Source organism: Cervus elaphus, chromosome 32 (assembly GCF_910594005.1).
Source record: "Cervus elaphus chromosome 32, mCerEla1.1, whole genome shotgun sequence".
Taxonomy (NCBI): Eukaryota; Metazoa; Chordata; class Mammalia; order Artiodactyla; family Cervidae; genus Cervus; species Cervus elaphus.
The window spans coordinates 22,500,104-22,526,178 of record NC_057846.1 but is presented as its reverse complement, the minus strand read 5'-3'; the positions used below and the strand labels follow the sequence as shown (position 1 = coordinate 22,526,178).

Here is a 26,075-nt window from a genome sequence, read left to right as displayed (position 1 = left end):
GACCCAATAAGGTAAGTACTGTTATTTTTTTTTAATTTAGATTGTGAATCTTTATTAATCTTTTAAATAATACTTTCCACCTTTTTTATTGGCATATAGTGCTTTACAATGTCATGTTAGTTTTTGCTATGTAGCAGAGTGAATCAGCCATACATATTCGTAAATCCCTTTTTGGGGAAGTTAAGTATTGTTGTTATCGACATTCTTTAAACTTTATTTTCTAGTGCATTCTTAAAAAAAAAAATTTTGGCCTCATCTTGAGGCATGTGGAATCTCACTTCCTGAATCAGAGATCAAACCCGTGACCCTTGCATTAGAAGCTTGGGAGTCTTAACCACTGGACCACCAGGGAAGTCTCTATAATCACCATTTTAAAAAAAAAAAGATTAACTGCCTTCTTCAAGCTTCCACAACTGATTAAGTGGCAGAGGCTAGATCTGAACCTGGGGCAGGAGGCCTTAGAGTCTGCCTCTCAACTATTATAATAAAATAACCACTGGCAACAATTTTTTTTTTTATAAATTTTTTTAAAAATCCTTAAATTTTTCCCTTTAAAGGGAAGTCAGCTCACCTCGTTAGCACATGAGACCAGCAACGTGAGGCCCCCAGGCTGGGTCCCTTTAGCAGCGGTTGCCTTTGCTCAGTTTTCCAGACCCTGATGGAGTGTGTTCCAGCCTCAGCTGCAGACTATTACCGAATGGCCATGCAAAGGAGCGTAACTGACCTACCAAAACCACAAACACAAGCTCCCTCTGTAGTCCTACTAGTAAGAAGACGAGTTTCTGATGGACACGCGTTAGCCTGAACTCAGAAACAAAGAGTCAAGGCACTCTGCTGTCTCCTGGGCCAGTCTCTGATGGAGAGACGAATGCCAGCATCTCCTGCAGACATAATTCGCGCTCCTTCTCCTCTGCCTCTTGCTCCTTTGAATAACAGCTTCGGTGTTACAGTAATGATCTACAAACATCATATAGAATATCGACGAGGTGACTTCCTTGGTGGATGAGGTGTGGGCAGAGGCTTCGCTGGGCATGTGACTGGTTCCTCGGCAGAGGCTTAAGTAGCATCACCAGCCCTGACTCAGACACTCAGGATCCTTCAAAAACACGGATGACTGACGGTAGGTACAGCGTGGTCTTACGGCGACTGTACTTGATAAAGCAGAGAGCGCCGGACGTTCTCAAATCAATTAAAGATACTTATTGGAGAAGGAAATGGCAACCCACTCCAGTATTCTTGCCTGGAGAATCCCATGGACAGAGGAGCCTGGCAGGCTACAGTCCATGGGGTTGCAGAGAGTCAGACACAACTTAGCAACTAAATCACCACACTGGGGGTCTAACTGCAAATATTTAATATAGTGCATTTAAGGTAGGGGCTTCCCAGGTGGCGCTAGTGGTAAAGAACCCGCCTGCAAATGCAGGAGACATAACAGACACAGGTTTGATCCCTGGGTCGGGAAGATCCCCTGGAGGAGGGCATGGCGACCCACTCCAGTGTTCTTGCCAAGAGAATCCCATGGACAGAGGAGCCTGGTGGGCTACAGTCCATGGGGTCGCACAGAGTTGGACACAACTGAAGCAACTTAGCATGCATACATGCACTGAATATTTACATGGGTACACAAACTTTTTCATGAACAGATGACATGGTCTCCACTCTCAAGAGGCTTCTAGTGCACTTGAGGAGCTAAGATAGTCACATATAAAAAACACCAAGAATACAACAGTGTGTTCCAAAGGGAGGGACAGGTAGCAAACAGGTGCCTCTAAAAATCTGGGAGATCTGTGTCTCTTTTGCTGTCTCGCATATAGGGTCATCGCTACCATCTTTCTAAATTCCATACATATGCGTTAATATACTGTATTGGTGTTTTTCTTTCTGACTTACTTCATTCTGTATAATAGGCTCCAGTTTCATCCACCTCATTAGAACTGATTCAAATGCATTCTTTTTAATAGCTGAGTAATATTCCATTGTGTATATGTACCACAGCTTTTTAATCCATTCCATCTGGACTTTGTGGGAGAAGGCGAGGGTGGGATGATTTGAGAGAATAGCATTGAAACATGTATATTACCACATGTGAAATAGATCGCCAGTCCAGGTTCGATGCATGAGACAGGGTGCTCAGGGCTGGTGCACTGGGATGACCCTGAGGGATGGGATGGGGAGGGAGGTGGGAGGGGGGCTCAGGATGGGGAACACATGTACACCCATGGCTGATTCATGTCAATGTATGGCAAAAACCACCACAATATTATAAAGTAATTAGCCTCCACTCAAAATAAATAAATTAATTTTTTTTTAAAAATCTGGGAGAAAGAACCTGGGCTGACACAGTCAGGAATGGCTTCAAGGGAGGGGCCAGCTCATCCTAGAATCTGGACAAGGGGGAAAGGGCTACCATCAGGGAGAATCGGAGCTCCGTGCAAAGGATTTTTGCATGCTCTGTTATTTTACAGACACATTCTTTTCCTAAAATTGAAGTTTAGTTGACTTACAATGTTGTGCCAATCTTTGCTGTACGGCAAAGTGACTCAATTATACACATACAGACATTTTTTTTAAATATTCTTTTCTATTATGACTTACCACAGGATATCGACCATAGTGCCTTGTGCTAGACAGTCGGAGCTTGTTGTTTATCTGTCCTATGTGTAACAGTTTACATCTGCTAGTCCCACACTCCCAGTCCAAATCCTACTCCACAGCAATACTATATTAAACCTACCCTAATTCAGTGTAATTAACTCAACAAATATTTATGAAATACAACGTGTCAAACATCTATGAAATACAACGTGTCAAACATTTATGAAATACAACGTGTCAAACATTTATGAAATACAATGTGTAAGCCTCTCTTGCTTGTCCCTGAGGTCAGTACAAAGTTGAAGAAGTTACAGCTCCTCTCCTCACAGCTTTGCACCAACGTCTGAGCCATTCAAGGCAAAGAGGGACAGCGTACCACGAGAACAAAGAAAGATGGTTATTTCTGATACAGGAGAAAGATGGCAAGGAAGCATGGCGGCAACTGAGCAGCGCTTCAGGAAGGAGGCAGCAGTTAAGGGTCTTGGAAGATGGGTAAGGACGGGGGGAGGAAGAGAAAAGTCAAGGATGCCTCTCCAAGGAGTGAAGCAGTGTGCAGGGTGATGATGTGAAGTAGAGCATCCAGGAGGTTTTGGAGCATGGCCGCTGGTCTATCTAGCATGGCTGGCACAGGTAGATTCATGGAGGAGACGGGCGGAGATGAAGCTGAATGGTGGGTCGGGTTAGGTACGATTTTGAAGAACATGAAATTCTAAGAGAGAGTCATTAAAGGTTTACACAGGCGAGTGATGTTACTGATGCTGAAAAGTTTAGGTTACTCCAGCAACAGGGTATGGGATGCATCCAAAGAGAGAAGATAATTAACTCCTGCAACAAGGGAAGAGCCTGTGATGAGAGGCCAATAAGATGCAAAGAGGGCTTAGAGGTACAGACAAATGACCTGCTTCCCTGTTCCACAAAAGGACCTGTCCAAAACATCCAGTGTGAATTAGTAGAATACCATCAGAAGCGCATTTCTAGAAGTACTGTGTACACCTAACACCACTTGCCCAGAAACTACCCAACTGTATGTGCTATGGTCTGCTCTATGGTCTGGAGCAGAGTCCAGAGTAAAACAATAGCTCAAATTGAGAAATAAAAGGAAAAGACAGAACCCTCTGGACAAAATTCTCTGGGCACCGATAAAAGCTCAGACTTTGCTGGTTGGATGAAAGCTGGGGAACAGGCACAAATTAAAACTTCAGCGAAAGTGGTTTCAGAAACAGAATGCTCCAAAGTGTTCAAAGCTTTTATAGCCCTGGGTTTACTAAGTTATGTGCCTTTTTATTAGGGTAGAAGAAACAATTTCAATTAAAGCTGGATTTGATGCAGCACGGTCCAGGCAAGGAAACTAAATATTTAAAGAATGAATACACGTGGTATCCCTACAAGTGTTAGCGAGCACCAAAATCCACACACAGTGAAGAGCGTGGCTAATCTACATAACTTAAAATCCTCAAACCTCTCTGGATCAGTCACTTCTGATAGGATTCTGTTGTCTGTTCAGTCACTAAGTCATATCCGATTCTTTGTGACCCCACGGACGGCAGCATGCCAGGCTTCCCTGTCCTTCACTATCTCCTGGAGTTTGCTCAAACTCATGGCCATTGTCTTGATATTGCCATCCAACCATCTCACCCTCTGCCGCCCTCTTCTTCTTTTGCCTTCAATCTTTCCCAGCATCAGGAACACAGAATAATGGCATTTTCGAGCTGGAGAAGACAGAAAGTCATCTAGTAACATAATCATTTGACTGAAGATAACCCTAGGGTTCAAGTGGGGAGATGACTTACCCAAGGTTACACAGAGTTAGTAGTAACGTTAGGATTAGCATCTGGACCTCCCGAGTCTCAGTGCAGACATCGCTCCCTTATTCCACAATATCCTGTACAATTTATTCAAAGAAAATTAAATTCTAAGGCTTCTCCAGATCACTCTGGATATGATACTATAAATTAAGGAGGCAGGTGTGCAATTTTCCAAACTGCACTGTGGGATGGATTGTTTTTCCGTCCGCAGTTCTTCTAATCAATGTCCAAAGGAGGCAAGGAAGGAAAAAGATAAGAGTAAAGTGAGAAAAACTGAGAGCGTGTGAGTCTCCCGTTTAGAACACAAGAGTTGAAATATGATGTCTTGATATTAACTGGCAAGAAAACTATGGAGAAGCGTGGGGAAATGAGAGGTTACCCTTCTCAAAATTATGCTTTTATTACAACAGCATTTGGATTTGTAGACTTCATTTCTAACACACCTGAATGCATCTCAGACATTTCTACATCGTATTTTCCATTGCACAGGAGAGTGACAGGATGCCCAGAAAAGTTTTCAAAACACAGGAAAAAAATCATTCTGTCTTGAAGTCTCCCTGAAATTCATACAAGCTGTGGATTATACTCTCTAATAGATTGCTTCTGTCTTAACAATAAAAATTATAAAAGCCATTATCCGTTGAACACCATTCAACATTACTTCTCCAAATTTATAGGTGAACTGACCCTCTAAGAAGACTGTCCATGATGATGTTGAAGTTGTTGAAACCTTCAATGGGGGCCCTGGTCCCTGGAGGCAAATATGCCTCCAATTTGAGAAGCAGCAACTACATTTGAAAATACACCTGAAAGGGTATCTCCCAATTAGCTTTCAAAGTTATCATCTGCATTTCTCTGTTGCTTTAAAGATACACCATTATTGAGTGCTAGATCTCTTTTTCGCTGGAATTAGTTAGAAGGTCAAACAGCTGAAAAGTGAATTACTTTATCACTGGCTTATTTAATTACGACTAAGTTATCCTTCCTCCTCTATGTGGAGTTATCCTTTCCTAAGATGGAATCAGGGGAAAAAATATGAAAGTCGCAAAAGCTGCCATATTTTTTCAAAGGAGACATATCTGCAGAACTAACCTCTGACCTCAAGGTGCTTCCAATTAACTAAGGAATGAAAAGTAAACACACATGAAAAGAAGGTATCACAATTCTTCCCCACGAAAACCATGAATAAGAGGGGAAAAATGACTGAAACTAGGTCCAGATGACAAGAACGTAAAGGAACACTGGCCAAACCTTCCCCTCACGAAGCTGAACTCGGCATGCTGGGTTATGTGAGTATTTCCTATTGGCTCCCATAGGACCCATCAGAAGGGGTGAGCCGCTAAACCAGCCCAGGCTTCAGAGACCTTGAGTCTTTCCATAGACAGCTTTCCTGACATTTCAGTATGCCCTGGGCTGACTGCTAATGGCTCCTCAATCCCTATTCCTAGAATGAGAACAGGAACCCGAACAGTGGTTGAAAATAGTAATTTCAGCCCTTAAAATGATCAACAGTTTTTGCCTGAAAAAAAAAAAACAAAACCACCACCACTATTTGGGTTCATTATCACAAACTTCTCGCTTCCTCTAACCTCTTTTGCTGACCTCAACTCTTAGGGTTATCTCCATACAGTCTCATAGAAGTCAGATCACACAGCTTTACTAATAAAGTGTTTATGTGTGCTCAGTTGTGTCCAATTCTTTTGTGACCCCATAGACTGTATTCCGCCAGGCTGCTCTGTCCATGGGATTCTCCAGGCAAGAATACTGGACTGGGTTGCCATGCCCTCCTCCCGGGGATCTTACTGACCCAGGGATCGAACCAGTGTCTCTTACACCTCCTGCATTGACAGGCAGGCTCATTACCACTAACCCACCTTCTTTTTTTTTTTAAGGAATTTTTTTAGGAATTCCAGCAAAATGCTGAATAGGATATTGCTTTTGTTTCCAGACTTCAGGGGAAGTATTCTCTTTCTCTATTAAGAATGATTGTAGTGCAGTTTTGTTCTTTATCAGGTTAATGTAGTTGCCTGCTATTCTTAGATTAGGTGTTTTTTCATCAGGAATGGATACTGAATTTCAACTGCTTTTTCTGAATCAATTGATATTATCCAATAATTTTTCTTCTTTAGTCTAATAGGGTGGATTACACTGATTGATTTTCAAATGTCTTGCATTCCAGGGCTATTCCCAACCTGGTCATGGTTTATCATTTTTATAAACTGCTGGATTCAATTTGCTAATATTTTGTGGAGGATTTTCCCATCTATGTTTATGAGGCACACTGGTCTGCAGTTTTCTTTTATTATACTATCTTTGTCTAGTTTTGGCATAAAGATAACACTGGTTTCATAAAATGAGCTATGAAGTTTTGCCTCCTCCTCTATTTTTAGGGAAAGACCATGTAGAATTGGTGGTATTTTCCCATAAATGTCAGGTAGAATTCTTCAGAATTCTATCTGAACCTGTTTCGGGGTTTTGGTTTCAGGGGGCGGGTAAAAACTTTAACCGTAAATGAAATGTATTCAAAGGATACAGGACTGAACTTCCCAGGTGGTCCAGTGATTGGGAATCCACCTGCCAATGCAGGGAACATGGGTTCAATCCCTGGTCTGGGAGGATTCCACATGCCATGAGGCAACCAAGCCTGTGTACCACAACTACGAGCCTGATGCCCGCGCACCTAAAGCCGTGCTCTGAAACGAGAAGGCCCCACTTGCTGCAACTAGAGAAAGCCTGCACCCAGCGATGAAGACCAGGCTTAGCCAAAAATAAGCAATTAAAATAAAAGGCTGCAGGACCATTCAGGTAATTTATTTCTTCCTGAGTTTTGAAAGGATGTTCTTTCTTTTAGAAAGAACATTTCTTTCCATTTCATCCAACTGCTAAATTTAAGTGCATAGAGCTGTCTCTAGCAGTTGCTTCTCATACTTTCAATGTCTGTGGGGTCCGCAGTGATATATCCGCTTTTACTCCTCCTATTGACAATGTGTGGCTTATTTGTTTGTTCCTCTGGCTAGAAGTTTATCAATTTTATTGCTATTTTTAAAGAACCAGCTTTTGACGTCATTGGTTTTCTCCACTAGTTTTGTTTTCCAGTTCATTGATATCTACTCTTTATTATGTCTTTCCTTCTGCTTGCTTTAGATTCACTTTGCCATGGCCACCCACTCCAGTAATCTTGCCTGGAAAATCCCATGGACAGAGGAGCCTGGTAGGCTACAGTCCATGGGGTCGCAAAGAGTCGGACATGACTGAGCAACTAAACTTTAGGGAAAGCTTATTGTTCATTATAGATCTTCTTTTCTTTTTGAACATGAGCATTTAGTCTTTTTATTTCCTGCTGAGCCCTGCTTTGCATGCTTCATAGGAATTGTGATATGATATATTTTTATTTTTGTTCACCTCAAAACACCTATTTTCCCTGAGACTTCCTCTCTGGCCTACTCAAAGTACATGGTTTAATTTCCTAGTATTGGGAGACTTATCAGTTATCCTTCTGTTATAGATTTCTTGTTGCATTCCATTATGATAAAATAACATAATTTGAATTATTTAAATTCTTTTAACTGCTTTTAGGTTTCCTTTTATGTCTCAGGATATCAGCTATCTTTGTGAATGCTCTCTGAGGATTTGAAAGGAATGTATATTTTGCTATTTTGAGGAAGAACACCTTATAAATGTCAGGTAGATCTAGTTGCTTGATGGTATTGTTCAATTTTTCTATATCCTTCCTGCTTCTCTATTTACTTGTTCAATCAATTACTGAGAGAATGGCTGAATTCCCAACTATAACCATCCACTTCTCCTTTCAGTTTTATTTTGTCCCATTTACCCCAAATCTCTGTTGTTAGGTCTGTACATACTCTTTAAAAAAAAATTTTTTTTTTATGAGAACAGTTAGCATGAGATCATTCTCTTAACAGATTTTAAAGTGAACGATAGTGTACGATACCGTATTGTTTTCTCTAGGCACAAAGCCGTACATGAAGTCTCCAGCATTTACTCACCCTGCATTACTGAAATTTCACACACCCATTTCCCCATTCCTCCAGCCCCTGGCAACCACCGCTCTATTGCTTGCCTTCATGACTTTGACTATTGTACTTCATTTACATTTCTTCATTTTTGACTGAAATGGGTCTTCACTGCTGCACAAGGGCTTCCTCCAGCTGCAGTGAGCCGGGGTCCTCTCCAGTTGCGGTGCGCAGGTTGCTCATTGCAGGGGCTTCTCTTGTGGAGCGTGGGCATTCAGGCTGCAGCAGTTCCCGCACACGGCCTCAGCTGCCCCAGAGCATAAGGGATCTTCCCAGACCAGGAATCAAACCCGTGTCCCCTGCATTACCAGGCAGATTCTTAACCACTGGCCTACCAGGGAAGCCCCAGACTTTGACTGTTTTAAATAATCCATGTAAGTAAAATCCTGCACTATTCATCCTTCTGTGACTGGCTTATTTCACTCAGCATAATGTCCTCCTGGTTCATCTGTGTTGTTGCATACTGCACAATCTCTTTCTTATTTAAATAAGGCTGAATAATATTCCATTGTATCTAAGTACTACATTTTCTTTATCCACTCATCTGCTGACGGACACTTCGATTGTTCCACATATCTTGCCTGCTGTGAATCATGTTGCAAGGAACATGGGAATGCCAATATCTTTTCAAGATTCTGCTTTCAGTTCCTTTGGATAAAAACTCAGAAGTGGGATTTCTGGCTCATATGGTAGTTCTGTTTTTAATTTTTTGAGGAAAATTCATACTGTTTTCCATAGCAGCTGCATCATCTTACATTCCCACCAACAGCGTACCAGATCTGAAACTTCTCCCATCCTTGCCAATGTTTTTGCTTTTCTGAAAATAGCTATCCCAACAGGTATGAGGTGATATCTTACCATGGTTTTTATTTGCATTTTCTGATGACTAGTGATGTGGAGCATCTGTCCATATACCTGTGGGCTATTTGTATATTTTCTTTGGAGAAATATCTATTCAAGTCTTCAGTTGTTCAGTTACTAGCCTGTTTCTTTGTCTGCTATTAAATTATAGGAGTTCCTCACATATTTTGGAAATTATGTCCTTATCAGACACATATGTAGTTTACAAATATTTCCTCCTGTTCTGTGGGTTGCCTGCCTTTTAATTCGGTTGATTGTTTCTTTCGCTGTGCAGAGCTTTTGAGCTTCAGTATAGTTCCACTTGTCTAACTCCGCTCTTATTGTCTGCGCATTGGGTATAATCTCTAACTATAATCACTGAAATCATTCAATGACGATCATTGCCTAAGACCAACATCATAGAGCTTTGTCTCTGTTTTTCCTCTAAGAGTTTTGTAGCTTCAGGTCTTACATTTAAACCTTTATTCCAATTTGAGTTGATGTTTGTATATGGCGTATGAGGTACATATACTTTTTAATGACATGTTGGTGAACTTACCCATTTATTTCTATGCAATGTTCTTTATGTTTGGTAATTTTCCTTGCTCTGAAGTCTACTTTTTCTGACACTGATAGGTCCACTCCAGCTTTCTTTCTTTTTTTTTAACTAGCCTGGACTAATCTGATTAATCCATTCCATGTAATATTAACTTCCATTTATTTATGTTTATTAATATTTTCATGGTATATCTTTTAACTTTTTAACCTACTCATATCATTATATTTAAAATATATTCCGTTCAGTTCAGTCACTCAGTCATGTTCAACTCTTTGCAACCACAGGTACTGCAGCATGCCAGGCTTCCCTGTTCATCACCAGCTCCTGGAGCCTACTCAAACTCATGTCCATCGAGTCGGTGATGCCATCCAACCATCTCATCCTCTGCCATCCCCTTCTCCTCCCACCTTCAATCTTTCCCAGCATCAGGGTCTTTTCCAATGAGTCAGTTACTTGTAGGCAATGTAGCCTTTGGTCGTTTAAAAAAAAACCCATTCTAACAATTTCTGCTGTTTATTTGGTAATTTATACTATTTATATTTGATGCGGTGAACGCTTTTAATGTTTATTAATAGTTAAATAATCATGTAATTATTCTATTTTATCTATTGAGCTTTTACTATATTTCTTTGTATAGTATTTTTAAGTTATTGTTTTAAGCTTTTCAGTTGTTGTTATCCAGTCAATAAGTCATGTCTGACTCTTTGTGACCTCATGGACTATAGCCTTCCCAGCTCCTCTGTCCATGGAATTCTCCAGGCAAGAATACTGGAGTGGGTTGCCATTCCCTTCTCCAGGAGAATCTTCCCAACCCAGGGATTGAACCCGGGTCTCCTGCATTGTGGGCATATTCTTTACAATCTGAGCCATGAGGAAAGCCCCAGAGAATCCCATGGACAGTATGAAAAGGCAAAAAGCTTTTCATACACACACTTAACTTCACAGTCTACTTAGATTTAATATTTTACCACTTCAGGTGATCAACCTTACCACCACATTGGTTTCTTTACCCTTCTCTCTTTATATGTCATAGTTGCCATGTGTATTACATCTACATACACGGAAAACTCCCAAGTGCCTGTATCTGTTTTCCATCATCATATACATTTTAAAGAACTTAAGAATGGTTATAACTACATTTATCCAAATATTTACCATTATTGCTTTTCTGCCATTCCTGATGTTTCAAGTTTTCCTCTAGTATTTTTTTTTTTTTGGCCATGAGGCATGTGGGATCTTAAGCTCCCCAACCAGGGATCAAACCCACACCCTCTTCATTGGAAGGCTAAGTCTTAAATACTGGACCACCAGGGAAGTCCCTTCGTCTGGTATTATTTCCTGTCCTTCAGCATTTCGTTTAGAGCAGGTCTTCTGGAAGTGAATGCTTTGGTTTTCTTTGAACTGAAAATGTCATTACCTTCATATCTAAAGGATATGTTCGCTGGATATTTTCAAAATGCTATTCCACTTCATTCTGGGCTTTGTGGTTTCAAATGAAAATCTCCAGTCTTTTCTACTTCTTGTTCTAGTATGTGTTGTTTTTCTCTAAATGCTTTCATTTTTCTCTTTTTAGTTTTCAGCAGTTTACCATCTATCTGAACATAGGTATCTTTCTATTTATCCTGTTTAGGATGTTAGGCTTCTAGAATCTGAAAGTTTATGTCTTTTACCAAATTTAAAAACGTTTTGGTCACTATTTCTTCAAACTTTTTTTTTTTTTTCAAATCACACCAGAACTTTGATGACACAAAAATTTCAACCTCAAAAAGGTACCATTTCAGTTCATCTATCTGCCAACATACCAAATAGCTCCCCCTACCCACCTCCGTGAGAACAGTAGGCAGACATGTCAACTAGAACTGACTTCCTTTTTGGTGGTCCTGGCCTCTTCGGCACAGTATTTGCTTTAGACTCACTAATGAGCCGCTGAAGTGATGGACGTGGGTGTTGTGCTCTCGTTCGCCAAGTCCACGCTCTGGCACGAGGACTAATGAGCTTGGTCTTCCGTGTCAGAGGGACCGGGAGAAACAAGGTGTGGATGATGTCCACAAAGCAGATCATTAGCATCAGATGCAATTACTGCCCCGCCTCCCCCACCCCCACCCCTCTCTACCACACAGAGAGGCGCAGTGGGTTCTTCAAAGACCCCCCACTCAGCCTTGGCAGAGGCCAGGCAGCTGAGACTGGAGTTAGGTGTGGCCTGAGGTTTTCACTCAAGTATGTCCAGTCCTCCTACTGCTACTTCAAACTCTTGGCGTTTGGGGGCTTCCCAGGTGGCGATAGTGATAAAGAACCCGCCTGCCAATACAGGAGACACAAGAGATGAAGGTTCGATGCCTGGGTAGGGAAGATTCCCCTGCAGGAGGGCGTGGCAATCCACTCCAGTATTCCTGCCTCGAGAATCTTATGGACAGAGGAGCCTGGGAGGCTATAGTCCATGGGGGCGCAAAGAGTTGAACACGACTGAAGTGATTTAGCATGCTTGGCGTTTGGGGTCGCCAGAAGCGTGCCACTCCAACTGGTTCCTATCTGAGCCCGAGAAGCTTCTGCTCTCTATCAACTCAAAAAATTGCACCAAAACTAAAACTCTCAGACATTACTTCTCAACAATTACACCCCCAGCCACAAATAACTTGACCCTCAAATTCTAATGGTCTCCTCCCAGGGGGATACCATGCAATGGCTCCATTAAAAAGAGCTCTGTGACCTAGAGGAGTGGGTTGGGGGTGGGTGAGTGGGAGAGAGGCTCCAGAGGGACGGGATATCTGTGTGCTGGTGGTGGTTTAGTCTGTAAGTCGTGTCCAGCTCTTGTGACCCCATAGACTGTAGCCCACAAGGTTCCTGTGTCCATGGGATTTCCCAGGCAAGAACACTGGAGTGGGCTGCCATTTTCTTCTCCAGAGGCTCTTCCCAACCCAGGAATCAAACCGGGGTCTCCTGCACTGCAGGCAGATTCTTTACCAACTGAGCTATCAAGGAAGCCATTAATCAATGCTTTATTGAGAGTCTATATGTACCAAGCATTATCACGGAGGCTTTACATATCCCTTTTCATTTATCTGTCACAAGCATCTTTTGAAATAAATCCTATTATGTCCAAGTTATGCATGAAGTCTAGAAAAGCTGGGTAACCCCTAGGGACCCAGTCAATAAACAGCTTTAATGACAGACAGTCATAATAACTATGATATTGATATAGTTATATCAACAGAAAGGGAAAGGTTTTAAGCAAAGTTCGACAAAGGAACAATCTGCTTCTTTTAATAGCTCTCAAGAGTACTTAGCAGACTAAGTCACAATTTCCACATATCCTAGGTCATCCCCTCTAATGATAAACTTATGTGCTCATGTTGAAGATGGCCAACGACTATTTTTAATTCTGTGTTTCAATGTTAGTGCTTAGCGTCTTCCATCCTCTACAGCCATCTGTAATCCTTTTATTTCATGAACCGAACTGTGTGGTTTGGCCTGAGCACACAACCTCTGCTGAGCCTAGCTTCTAGAGAGACTGGGTCCCTGCAAGGGGTGCAGCGTGATGAAATGGTGAGGTCGCCGATGGACTCACGAGACCCATCAGTCTGTCAGTCAAACGCAGAAGAGCTGACTTCCATGACGGTGGTTCGTTCCAGCGTTGGCTTTTCAGTTCCAAACAGTGGACTTATCCATTTCTTTGGGGGAAACCAGTCATGTGTAAATCATGAAAGGGAAATCTGGACTCTAAATTCACATCTAGGGTCTGAGTTTCCTTTGACTGCTTCTAGAAAGGAAGGCTCTCCAGGGCTCCAACCTTCACCCTCCTCTCTGCCCTCGCTACCCCGCTACGATCCCACCCTGGCTGTAACCCTCAGCTCCACAGAAGTGAAGGGGGCCACCCCTCTCTCCTTGGTCCTAAAACCCTCCCTAGCCTCCTGACTCACCTCCCTCTCCTCCTTCCTCACCGGACAACTCCATGGCCCCAGTGCCTCAAACCCAACATGTCTAAAGCTGAATTTGTGAACTTTCCCATAAACCCTGGGGTCTGCTAGTCCAGATTATAGCACCACCATCAATGCAGACACATGACCATGAATGGAAGACTCCTATTTTCTCCTCACTGACCATCCCTCACCAGCTCCATAACCTAAAGAGCGTCAGTCTACTCACTGGATGTGTCTAAACCTTCCATTTCTCTCCTGCTTTGCTGTTAGCCAGATCTCTGCCTCGCTGGACCACCAGAAAACCACCCTTGCTGGTTTCTTCCACCCACCCTAAATACACTTAGGTGCCAAAATACACTTCCTGTCTGATGTTCCTGCATGTATCAAGCATGCCTGGTGGTGTCCTAAGAACATAGGGATGTTATCAATATCAAAGACTCTAAATACACTGATATCAATGACATCCCTGATTTCAAGTGGATAAAACCAAGGACGTTAACATCAACACAACTGATAAAATGTTCTTATCCTATCAGAAAGATATCCCTTTGGAATATTGGATCAGAGTTGAACAACAAATCATTTTTTCTCCTATCCCAGCAGGGAAGATATCCCAGCAAAGCCAAAAGAATTTGGTCACTGGAGCAATGAAATGCCAGAAGGATATAAAGTGTACCGGCATTTAATTGAGCAGCTACTACATGGCAGGTACAATGTATCTGGCACTTCATGTTGGTAAACATAACCAATACAACCCTGTGATGCAGGGATAATCTTCACTTAAAGAGCTAAGACTAAAAAAAAAAAAAAAAAAAGAGCTAAGACTAAGTAATCTGTTCTTTGCTCCAGTAAGTAAGCGGCACAACCATGATTCAAACAGGGTTCTGTCCAGTATCCCAAACCTCTACACCTGTCCCCACTCCATATCCCCTCTTACCAAGAAAATGCCAAAGCTTACAAGAGCAATGTGCAGATGAGAGATTCCTACACACGGTATAACTGTTTACATTTAATTCAACTATAATACTTCCTTTCTCACGGAAACCTCACATTTTGGGAAAAGAAGGCTGGTGTGTTGACTGAAGGAGGAACTAGGTCGAGATGAGAACTATTGCCGATAAGGAAATTCAACAGACAACAGAGCTAAGATTTCAGAGACCCCTTCCATTTCCTGTGACTGAAGTCAAGAGTCACTTTTCCAACAACCTAAATGTCCATCAACAGATGAACAGATAAGGAAGATGTGGTACATATATACAACGAAATTCTACTCAGCTATAAAAAGGGATGAAATAATGTCATTTGCAGCAACATGAACGGACCTAGAGAGTGTCATACTGAGTAAAGTAAGTCAGAAAGAGACAGACAAATACTGTATGATACCACTTGTATGTGGAGTTTAAAATATGACACAGATTCGAACATAGTTATGAAACACAAACAGACTCACAGACATAGAAAACAGACATGTGATTGCCGGGGGGCAGAGGGGTGGAGTGGGCATTTGGGGTTAGCAGAAACAAACTCATAACATAGAATGGATAAGTAACGAGGTCCTACTGTATAGCACAGGGAACTATATTCAATATCCTGTGATAAACCATAATGGAAAAGGATATAAAAAAGAATGTATATTTATGCATAACTCAATCACTCTGCTGCACAGCAGAAATTAACACAATATTGTAAATCAACTATACCTTCATTAAAAAAGAGCAACTTTTGACATAAAAACTCATCAATTTTTTTAACAACCTAATAAGATATATGTAACAGCACCTACTTCATACTCAGCACTAGACCAGGCATAATGAGAACAAAAGGGAAATAAAGACATGGTGCTATCCATCAAGTAAATGATCAACTCAGGGATGCCAAGATAAGCATACAGTAATTGATAAAGGCAGCCTCTTCCAGGTGGCTCAGTGGTCAAAAGAATCCGCCTGCAATGCAGGAGACTCGGGTTCAATCCCTGGGTCAGGAATATTCCCTGGAGAAGAAAATGGCAACCTACTCCCTCCAGTATTCTTGCTTGGGAGAGCCCATGGACAGAGGAGCCTGGAGGGCTACAGTCCACAGGGTCAGAAGAGTCGGACATGACTTACCAACTAAACAACAACTGTCCACCTCCACGTATATGATCTGCTCAAAGATGCCAAGATAAACATACAGTAATTCATAAAGGCAATATTTGCTATTCCACCATGATGGCATTAGATACTACATACAACTTTGCCATGTGGTCAATCTAAACAATAAGAGCTCCAAATACAAAAGGATCTGACATATTAAATCATACAAATGGGTAAATTAACCATCATAAAGGAGATTCTATATCCTAAAGATCTGAAAGGTTGTCCTTTCCAAACATGACATCTGAATATTAATTAATAATCCATCTGAAGAACTGAAGTGACTTGCAAAGTTTATTCTCTAAAGCAGACCCTCTCCCTTGAGTATTTTCCAGTGCTGTTAACTCAACTAGAAAACCCTCTCTTCATGAATGGAGGAGAAGTACTTTTCATACTAGCCCATGTTTCAATTATTAACACACCAAATTAGCATGCTGTGAACTGCTAAGGTTTTACTTTTATCATATTAGAAAGAACGTAACATTTCTAAATGGATGAAATCAACATGTAACACTGAGTTCCCTATTACAAGAAATTGTGTCAGTTACAACCATTACTTTAATGGCACTTGATTAATGAAGTTAAGCGTTGTACAAATGCAACTTTCTGATGTCATAATAAAGTCCATAAGAACAGAGACCACATTTCTCTCAATTGAGAATAAGAGTTACTACCTCCTCATGTTTCCATTTGAAAGAACTTCCCTTAGAATAAAGATATGGGTGTGTACATGAGTCCCCTCCTTCTGACCTCTGGGAGGCAGTGACTTTTGTGACCAGAGGACAAGGGAGAAGGATCAACTTAGAGAGGGTAAGAAACCAAAAGTCACACTGCAGGAAGGGAGAACAATTAGGATTTTGTCTTAAGTCCAAAGCCCTAAGACTTTTGATATTCTACCCAGCAGAGGCCCTAATTTATTCTCCGTCTTGGTTTTTCCTGCCAAAACTTCCACTTCCACTGCTCAATAAACCCCATTTTCTAAATATGGTGGGCATGTGAAGCGTTTGTAAAGGGTGGATTTTTAAAGAAAAGTATTTTTAAACCTCTTGAGTCCCTCAAATTATCTAAAAGCACATTTTCCCCTCTGGATTTGCCCAAAGGATCATATTTTTGAAAACTTCACAAACCATCAGTATTATCAATCACATGTTCCTTTTGAGCAAAGCCCTTGGCTAAGCCACTAGCTTCATTTGATAATATTAGCGATGCAAGAGAGGCCCTGCAATGCTGTATCTGCCGTTAATCTCTAAGCATTGGGCTTCACACCCATCAGAAGTCATTTACTATGGGGCTTGTCACAGGATGTAATGACTCATGCTAGCTGCAACTTGCCATTCCTCCTCTTCAAGAGGGCTTTCCGAACTAGCAAAAAGCTTGTGAGACAGTAAATTAAACGGCAAGTTTCTTGACTTTTCATTTCACTGTTAACATGGTAATTCTGCACGTGAAATGCTCTAACATGACTTAATAACAAAGGTTTCACAATATCATAATCTGATCCACAGAGACACACGAAATCCCCTAAATAAAAGAGATTCGAATTTTACTACTTGATGAAGGGAACCAAATTAGCATACAATCCACAAAAGATGCCTTCTCCTAAAGGATGAATAAATATGATTTCTGAATTTTAAAGTAAGGATCTCTCACAGCCTGCAAGATAACACAGGGTAACAAATCCTGCCAGTCACAACTGGACGATATTCCAGAGTATCCAATTCTCTGAAAACTCTGAATTATTAATGAATTTAAAAAACAGTTTCAATCAGCAAGGCATGCCTGAGATTTGAAGCTGAATAAGTAACGTAACCCCAAAGAAATGAAGGAAAGGGAACATCAAATTTTTCATAAAAGAAAAAGTGCCTCTTTATCAACAGGTGGATTTTTCTTGCATGCTTCACGGGGTCACTGCATTCTGCTTTGTTTTAGACAAAGACTCCAGCGTCCATCCAGGGCCTCCCCATCTAAGGTGTAAAGGCAGGCTGCTCAGCTGTGGCATTTGAGCCACGAGACAGAATCAACATGTTGGCGAAAAGTCACAACCCAAGATTCTATTGGTGCCACAAGTATTTTGAACCCAATTATTTAAAACCTAGATACACTCTTCACATTTATTTATCCTTGGCTCTGTGTATAATCCTTTGTTTACTTTACTTCTAAACAGAAACCATCCAGAGGAGTAAAATGAAAGCAGACTTTAAAAAGCTTGGAAAGAAGAAAGCAAGCGTGGTTTGCAGCAAGACCAGATCCTGACTCGGATTCCATGAATGGTGATGGTGGGGCTGGAGAATCATCGGGTTTCAACCACATGCCCGTGGCCTGACCTCAAATAAAGCGAGGGAGCTGGCAGACTTCACTGCATTATGCAGGAGCAGCAGAAACCATTTGTTGCCGTTAAGGTTTTTACTCTTTTTTTTTTTTTTATCCATTTAAAGGCTTATAAATTTTTATGAACTCTTTGTGAGGTAAATACAACAGGATGGCAATACGACAGCCCGGTCCAGCAGCCAGCTCACCACCTTTCCATCTGTGACGCGGTGGATCAGGTCACCCACTCAGCTTCCCCAGGTTACACCCACAGCCTTGGGAGATGCTGCCCTAACCTCTCCAGGGCACTAGGTTACTATTTATGAGTGTGATTTAAAAAAAAAAAAAAACAGTCTTTCTAACCACCCAAAAAAACCCTGGCGAGAATCCAAGTCACATATCACTGAGGACCAGAATCAGGGCTTAGGATTTTAGCTCATGTGTCTGTCAGACCAGCACCTTGATCTATTTGTTTCACAAGCCGGCCATAAACATTTCTAAATCTTTGCATCTGTAAATAGAGCTCCCCTTTAAAGCTTTAAGTTTCAACTGTCAAACCATTATTCAGCATATAACTGTGGAGCAGTCAGATGTTACTTTCAATTAGTAAAGAAAAAAAAAACTGTATCAGATATATTAGGGTACAAACCAACTGATTTCAAGGAATCTAAAATGAACTACACACCTCCAGACCAAGCAAAGCCAACACTCTGTACAACCCCCTTTACATCTATTAAAAGACTTAAAATAAATAAAAGACTATAGAAAGTAATCAACGCCAAAATAGTCTCTAGAAATGAACGAGTTTGCTTACCCAACATAAATGCACTTTAATACATCATTTATCCATCAATAGGTATTGCCACTGATGCCAGCAATCAAAAGAAATGTTGACTCTAAGCGGAATGACTAACATGGAGGGTTATCTTTTTTAGAATACGCTTGAGAGTCTATATGCAACATACACACGTGTTATCTATAATATACACATGCACGTATAAAAGAATGAATAAAAGCAGCTGTAAAACTTCTTAACATGGTATAGTCGGTCATTAAGGCAAATAGGAATGAAAACACTGGAGACTGCAGTCTTTTGGAGGCAGGAGCTCATAATCCCCAAAGATTCAGAAGCATTACCTCATTGCAGCCTTGAGACAAGCTGAGCATTCACTGTGGGTCTTACCCAGCATCCCCTGGTTCACACAAAGACAACAGAGGCGTGACCAATCACATTGTGGCTAGCAGGCACTGTTTCAAAGCCCTCTCCCAATATTACCCATTGACATGCTCGCTGGCAGCCTGCTGAACTTGTCGTCATGGCAACACATCCCAGCTGCTCACCGAGGCTTGTTATATTACTTTCCCTTTTCACCACTCACTTAGCTAATTAAAAATTTAGGACTATGTTTTGCATGCTGGACGCAAACTGAAACAATGCAGGGTCCTCTCTCCTTTTCTCTCTCGCTCTCTCTTTTCCCCCTCCCCCCAATGGAGCTTTTAAAAAAAATGCTGGGAAAAGCGATTTGAAGGACACTCCCATGAAGTCCCAATATAACCAATCAATAGAGAGACTGCATGGAGCTTCAGCCAGATGGAATTTGTCGCTAAACCTAGTCTGCAGCAAAGCAAAACCAAACCGTGAACGTCGCGAAGGATGGTCTTCCTGTTTGCAAAGAGACAAGCCAATTCGGCAAAGATGATTTACGTGGAAATGTTCGCAAGCTTCTGGGCCAAAAACGTTCTTTAAATGTATTTTTTTTTTTAATTTATTTTTTGATTCTGATTTAAAGCAGCCTTTTACCCAGAATTCCACAATGCAAGCAGAGTAAATAAATAGAGCACAGAGGAAAAGACCCTATAAAAACTGGCAATATGGCAAGTGCTAGAAGAGGTTCTCAGCAAAAAAGCATGCTAGCGAATGTGCCATATATTTCATATTTGCCCACCAAAATGTGCCACCGTGGGGGCAGGACGAAAACAGCAGCCCCGCAGTTGAAAACCCATGTAAAGAGAAATGCCAGCTTTTGTTTACCAAAACTCAGAGAGATAAACTAAACCTCCCAAACTCTTTCAGAGAGGATGGGTGCATCACAGAGATGGGCTGTTAGAAACTCCCATTCTATTTCCAGTTACACCTCATAACTGGAGTGGATACCATAGGCATTCTTGGAATTCTAAGGTCAAAACTTCTCTTGCTGTTTCAGTATTCCACTTAACATATTTAATAAAGGAGCAATCACTGGAGTGGGTTGCCATTCCCTTCTCCAGGGGGATCTTCCTGACCCAGGGGGAACCCGGGTCTCCTGCGTTGCAGGCAGATTCTCTATGGTCTAAGCCAGGAGGACCCTTAATAAAGGAGAAAGAACATTAAAATGTGAGCCTATGTTCACTGTGAAGAAGCAGAGATAACACACATGAAAGTGGTTTTGAAAGCCCCAGTGTTACAATTTATAGGAAAAGTCTTACTCCTTTCAATTAAATGGGGAAAATCAAGATATGATAATCGGACCTGGGTAAGTGGCTTGGTCTCCTCCCAGGAAGGTCAACTCCTTTCTCTGTCTGAGGTTGTCTAGGGCTGCCTGACCGGTGGTACTGAACCCTCAAGGGCATAATGCAAACACAGAATCAGACAGGCAGGCCATATCTTTTCCAGTATTACCCACATCTCCTTTCAGGTCTCCCAGCACTTACCACGGGAAAGAAGTCCCACCCACGGAGATGGTTAGAAATAGAAACCTTGAGAAAGCCATGCAGAATTCTAATTTGTCTGGAAGGGCTATGGGAAGGACGTCAGCTGAGAAAGTGAAGGAGAGATGACTGGCAGGGCCACTTCGGGTATCATCAAAGGTAAATATTGTTTCCTTTCTCCCTCCAAGCAATCAACAGATGGAACATCTCTGATGAGGATCTTGGTTAAACATGGTAGACTGTCAACAGTAGCTCCCGACTCCCACTACAATGACAGCAAGAGGAATAAAAGAGAAGGAGAGAGAAGACGAAAGCAGATGTCACCCTCAAATAATTCTGGAAGCTGGACAAGCAGATGGATGAGAGGTAGCGGAATTAAGAGAGTGAAGAAAGTTTAAATATAATACAAGAGGGGAAAAAACAAACCTCGGATGGTGGTGTGGGTGTCATCATTATGAAACAACTTTGTGTGTATGGTGAGACTGAGAAAATTCGTAAATACATTGTGGGAGAAGGAATACACAAATATGCACTGGGGAAAAGAGAGAAAGAGCTCTGTGATGCACATGTGTGTGATCTATGTATCTGTGTGTATACTTTTCCCCCTAGCTCTGTCCACTGAAATCCCTAGAGGCAATGTTACACAAGTAGCAATGAGCCAACCTAGTCTTCATGATCTTGGGTTCTAAATACTATTTCCTATTACAAAGAAAAAGGGTTCCTTAGAGAAATGAATAACTTCCCCCGCACCCCCAGCTCTGAGGCAGGAAACGCTTCACTGCATCAGGGACATCTTTTTGTGCCAGAACGCAGGAAAAAGGCTCAAAAACTGATGGTGACACCTCAAGTGATTCAGGGACCAAGCTGAAAGGGTTTTCATGGCTAAATCAGTAACAAGTTAAGCATCAAACAGCATGTATGCAAAAGACAATAACACAGTGAATAAAAAAGATTCCAAGAGCTCACTGTGATTAAAAAACAAACAAAAAATTAAAGAGTGTGCAGAAAAGGAGAGAGCTGTTTTTTTTTTTTAAACAAGTGAATGCCAATTCATAGCTTCAGAAGGAATTATAGAACCAGAGTTGGCGATCGTCACCACCATTGCAATAAAAGTAATCCCAGCAAGAATTACTGATGCCTGCTAAAACCATAGGTTAAAAGGTGGTTAGAGATTCACAGTCTTGGAGCTGTGAACAGAACAACAGAACAATATACAGATTACTTTTTAATTACAAATAACAGAGAAACCAAGCAGACACCACTGTAACCAAATGATCAAACATGGTATCAGCAATGAGACAAACAGCCGCCATGCCTGCTAATGCCACATACTGAAAAACACAGCACAACACAAGGATTCCTGTTCCTCTCTTCTTCTGGCTCATGTGCTCAGGCTTGTCTGACTCTTTGTGACCCTCTGGAGTGGAGTCTGCCAGGCTTCTCTGTCCATGGGATTTTTCAGGCAAGAGTACTGGAGTGGGTTGCTATTTTCTGACCTGGGGATTGAACTCACATCTCCTGTGTGTCTCTTACACTGCAGATGGGTTCTTTACCTGCTGAACCATTGGGAAAGCCCCTTTCTTATCCCCTCCCCCCCCATAGGTGTTTGAATTTAATCATAAAGAAATAATCAGACAACTTCATATTGAGAAACCCTTCTGCACCACCACCAGCCTGTAACATTCAAAAAGGTTAACGTCATGTCTGATAGCTCAGTTGGTAAAGAATCCACCTGCAAGGCAGGAGACCCTGGTTCGATTCCTGGGTCAGGAAGATCCCCTGGCGAAGCGATAGGCTACCCACCCCAGTCTTCTTGGGCTTCCCTTGTGGCTCAGTTGGTAAAGAATCTCCCTGCAATGTGGGAGACCTGGGTTCGATCCTTGGGTTGAGAAGATCCCCTGGAGAAGAGAAAAGCTACCCACTCCAGTGTTCTGTCCTGGAGAATTCCATGGACTGTATAGTCCATGCGGTCGGAAAGAGTCGGACACGACTGAGCGACTTTCACTTTCAAGTCATGTAAGCCAAGAAGAGCTAGAAAACTCCTCTAGATTAAAAAACTGGAGACATACAATCAATGCTGCATGTGATAACTGATGAGAGCTTGTAATCTAAAAATAACATTAAAAACAGCTATAGAGAACATTATTGGGATCACAGGAAACATTTAAATAAGATCTGTAGACTAGCTAATAGTATTCTAGCAGTGATCCACTTTCTGAATTTGGTAATTCTAGCTTCATTATGAAAAAGAACATCCTTGCTCTTGAGAAACAAGCAAGGATGAAGTGTCATGTTATTGATGAGTGCCATGATATTTGCAACTACTCTCTAATGGTACATAAGGTAGATACATGATAGCTGGATGGATGGATAGAGAGGTTGTATAAAAAAGTAAATGTACTCCTACAACTCTTGGTGCTTCAGAGAATAAAAGTTACATAGTCATCATACCATGAACATTGATTATTGATTTCATCTTTGAATTCCTATGTAACTGCACTGGGAGGATAAGGGGACGGGAAGTCAATATGTAAGACACTAAATTTTCATTTACCCTGTTTTTTAGATAAAGATTTTAACTTAAAAAGCAAAACAGCATCACAAGCACATTGTTTAGAAACTTGAATAAATACCAAAGAAACAACTAAGAGAGTCAAAAGGGAGTGCCCCTGGAAAGTGGGAATTAGAAATGGTGGGGGATGGAGGGTGACAGGTGACTGCTTTTTTTCATCACACAGTCATCGCTTGGAACCTATGAGGAGTCGGGGGGATTCCAGGACGACCGAATATACCAAAATCCAAGGATGCGCAAGTTCCTTATGTATCAGTTCAGTTTAGTCACTCAGTCATGTCTGACTCTTTGTGATCCCATGGACTGCAGCACGCCAGGCTTCCCTGCCCATCACCAACTCCCAAAACTCACTCAAACTCATGTCCATTGAGTGGGTGATGCCATCCAACCATCTCATCCTCTGTCATCCTCCTCTTCTCCCACCTTCAATCTTTCCCAGCATCAGGATCTTTTCCAGGGAGTCGGCTCTTCACATTAGGTGGCCAAAGTACTGGAGTTTCAGCTTCAGCATCAGTTCTTCCAATGAACATTCAGGACTGATCTCCTTTAGGATGGACTGGTTGGATCTCCTTGCAGTCCAAGGGATTCTCAATAGTCTTCTCCAACACTACAGTTCAAAAGCATCAATTCTTCGGTGCTCAGCTTTCTTTATAGTCCAGCTCTCACATCCATACATGACTACTGGAAAAACCACAGCTTTGACTAGATGGACCTTTGTTGGCACATATACAAAATGGCATAATATTTGCATATAACCTTTACACATCTTCCTATATATTTAAATCATGTCTACATTACTTCCAATACCAATATAATGCAAACGCTATGTAAGCAGTTGCCAGCGCAAGGCAAATTCAAGTTGCTTTCTCAACTTCCTGGAAATTTTTAATAAATATTTTCTAAACAAAGAAAAAATAATAAAAATAAAGATAATAAAAAAAATTTTTTTAAGCAGTTGTTTGAACCCGCATTTGCAAAACCTGCAGACACACAGAGGACCGACTGTACTAGACAGGGGAGACAGTGTGTATGTGTTTACTACTTGTAAGCACTCCATGGACTGCAAGGAGATCCAACCAGTCCATCCTAAAGGAAATCAGTCCTGAATATTCATTGGGAGGACTGATGCTGAAGCTGAAACTCCAATATTTGGTCACCTGATGCGAAGAACTGACTCACTGGAAAAGACCCTGAGGCTGGGAAAGATTGAAGGCAGGAGAAGGGGACGAAAGAGGATGAGATGATTGGATGGCATCACTGACTCAATGGACAAGAGTCTGAGTAAACTCCGGGAGTTGGTGATGGACAGGGAGGCCTGGCGTGCTGCAGTCCATGGGGCCGCAAAGAGTCAGACACGACTGAGTAACTGAACTGACTGCTGACTGACTAACAGTTGTATTATCTGACTGTATAACGTAATTACCCATGTGAAAGTAAAAATTAAATTATTATAAAAACAAAACTGATGACCAGCGCAGGCTCAGGTCCAGCAGATATCCACCTACCAGTCACCTCTACCGAGTACCTTCTATGCGCCCAGCACTTATTACCTGTGTGACTTGACAAAAAGTTTTTAACCTCCTGGGGTCTTGGTTTCCTCATCGATAACGTGAGTATAGAGAATTCCCTGGTGGTCCAGTGATTAGGACTCGGCATTTTCAATGCCAGGGCTCAGGTTCAATCCTTGGTCAAGGAATTAAGATTCTAAAAGCCATGTGGCGCAGCCCACCCCCCCTCAAAAAATGAGTATAATAAAAATATGTATCTCATTAACAGCACCTGGCACAGGAAAAAACGCTGAATCGAGTCACCTATGACTCAGGCTGTGGTAAGTGGGGTCATGGGCTTGCCCGGGGAACGAACGAGAGACAGTCCCCGCCCTCCAGGACCAGCGGGCAGAGTAAACAGGCACCCACAGTGCAAGACTGAAGAGGGAACAGGTGTGGGGTTCAGAACGGCACCCCTGTACCCCACTTTAACTTGGCACCCCCGCAAGACAGATGAGCATTTCCAAAGGAAATTCCAGAAAACACTACTCCCAGAAAGCCCTTCTTTTAAAAAATTTTTGTGGTCAAATCCATCTGGGAAGCACATTATGCCCGGCTAGGGAGAGTCACCACTCATATGAGCATATTTAGCACTCCAAGCATAATGAAAAGAGTTGAACTTTGTTTAATCCAGTGCTTCTCAGACCAACTTGACCATGGAACTCTTATTTTTAATCAAAAGATCTGACTGATCCTCCATTGGCACGTTCTGGGAGCCACTGCCATAGACTTTAAGGCTGTCGAGATGGAGGAATACTTCTAAGATGCCCCTCCTATTTTTCACAGCCCTTTAAATTCCCTTCTGGTTTACCCCCAATTATTTTGAAAATTTTACAAACTTCCCAATTTTTAAAGCGGTGAACATATTACTTAATAGAAACCCCCTAACGATGTGACTTTTGTAAAAAGGAATCTAATACATATTGAAGAAACCTGTATATACTTTTGACCATACAGCCGGTTTCAAATAATTTAGAGCCAAGGAAAAGCTCCAATGAAGCTTTTAGAGCAAAGGTAAAATCAGTGATAGACTCTTTACTCTTATGTTTAGAGGAATAGTATGAATCGTGGATAATTTG

The 26,075-nt window shown here is 41.7% G+C and overlaps 1 protein-coding gene and 1 long non-coding RNA gene across 8 annotated transcripts in view; one reads left to right on the top strand and one right to left on the bottom strand.

Moving 5' to 3' along the window:
• Window positions 1-26,075, bottom strand: part of STOX2 (storkhead box 2) — a 191,834-nt gene that overhangs the window by 34,170 nt on the left and 131,589 nt on the right. The window lies entirely within an intron of this gene.
• Window positions 4,942-25,174, top strand: LOC122687773. The gene is made up of 4 exons (XR_006339234.1): window positions 4,942-4,951; window positions 8,038-8,041; window positions 21,509-21,515; window positions 25,064-25,174. It is a non-coding gene; the product is annotated as an uncharacterized LOC122687773 (long non-coding RNA).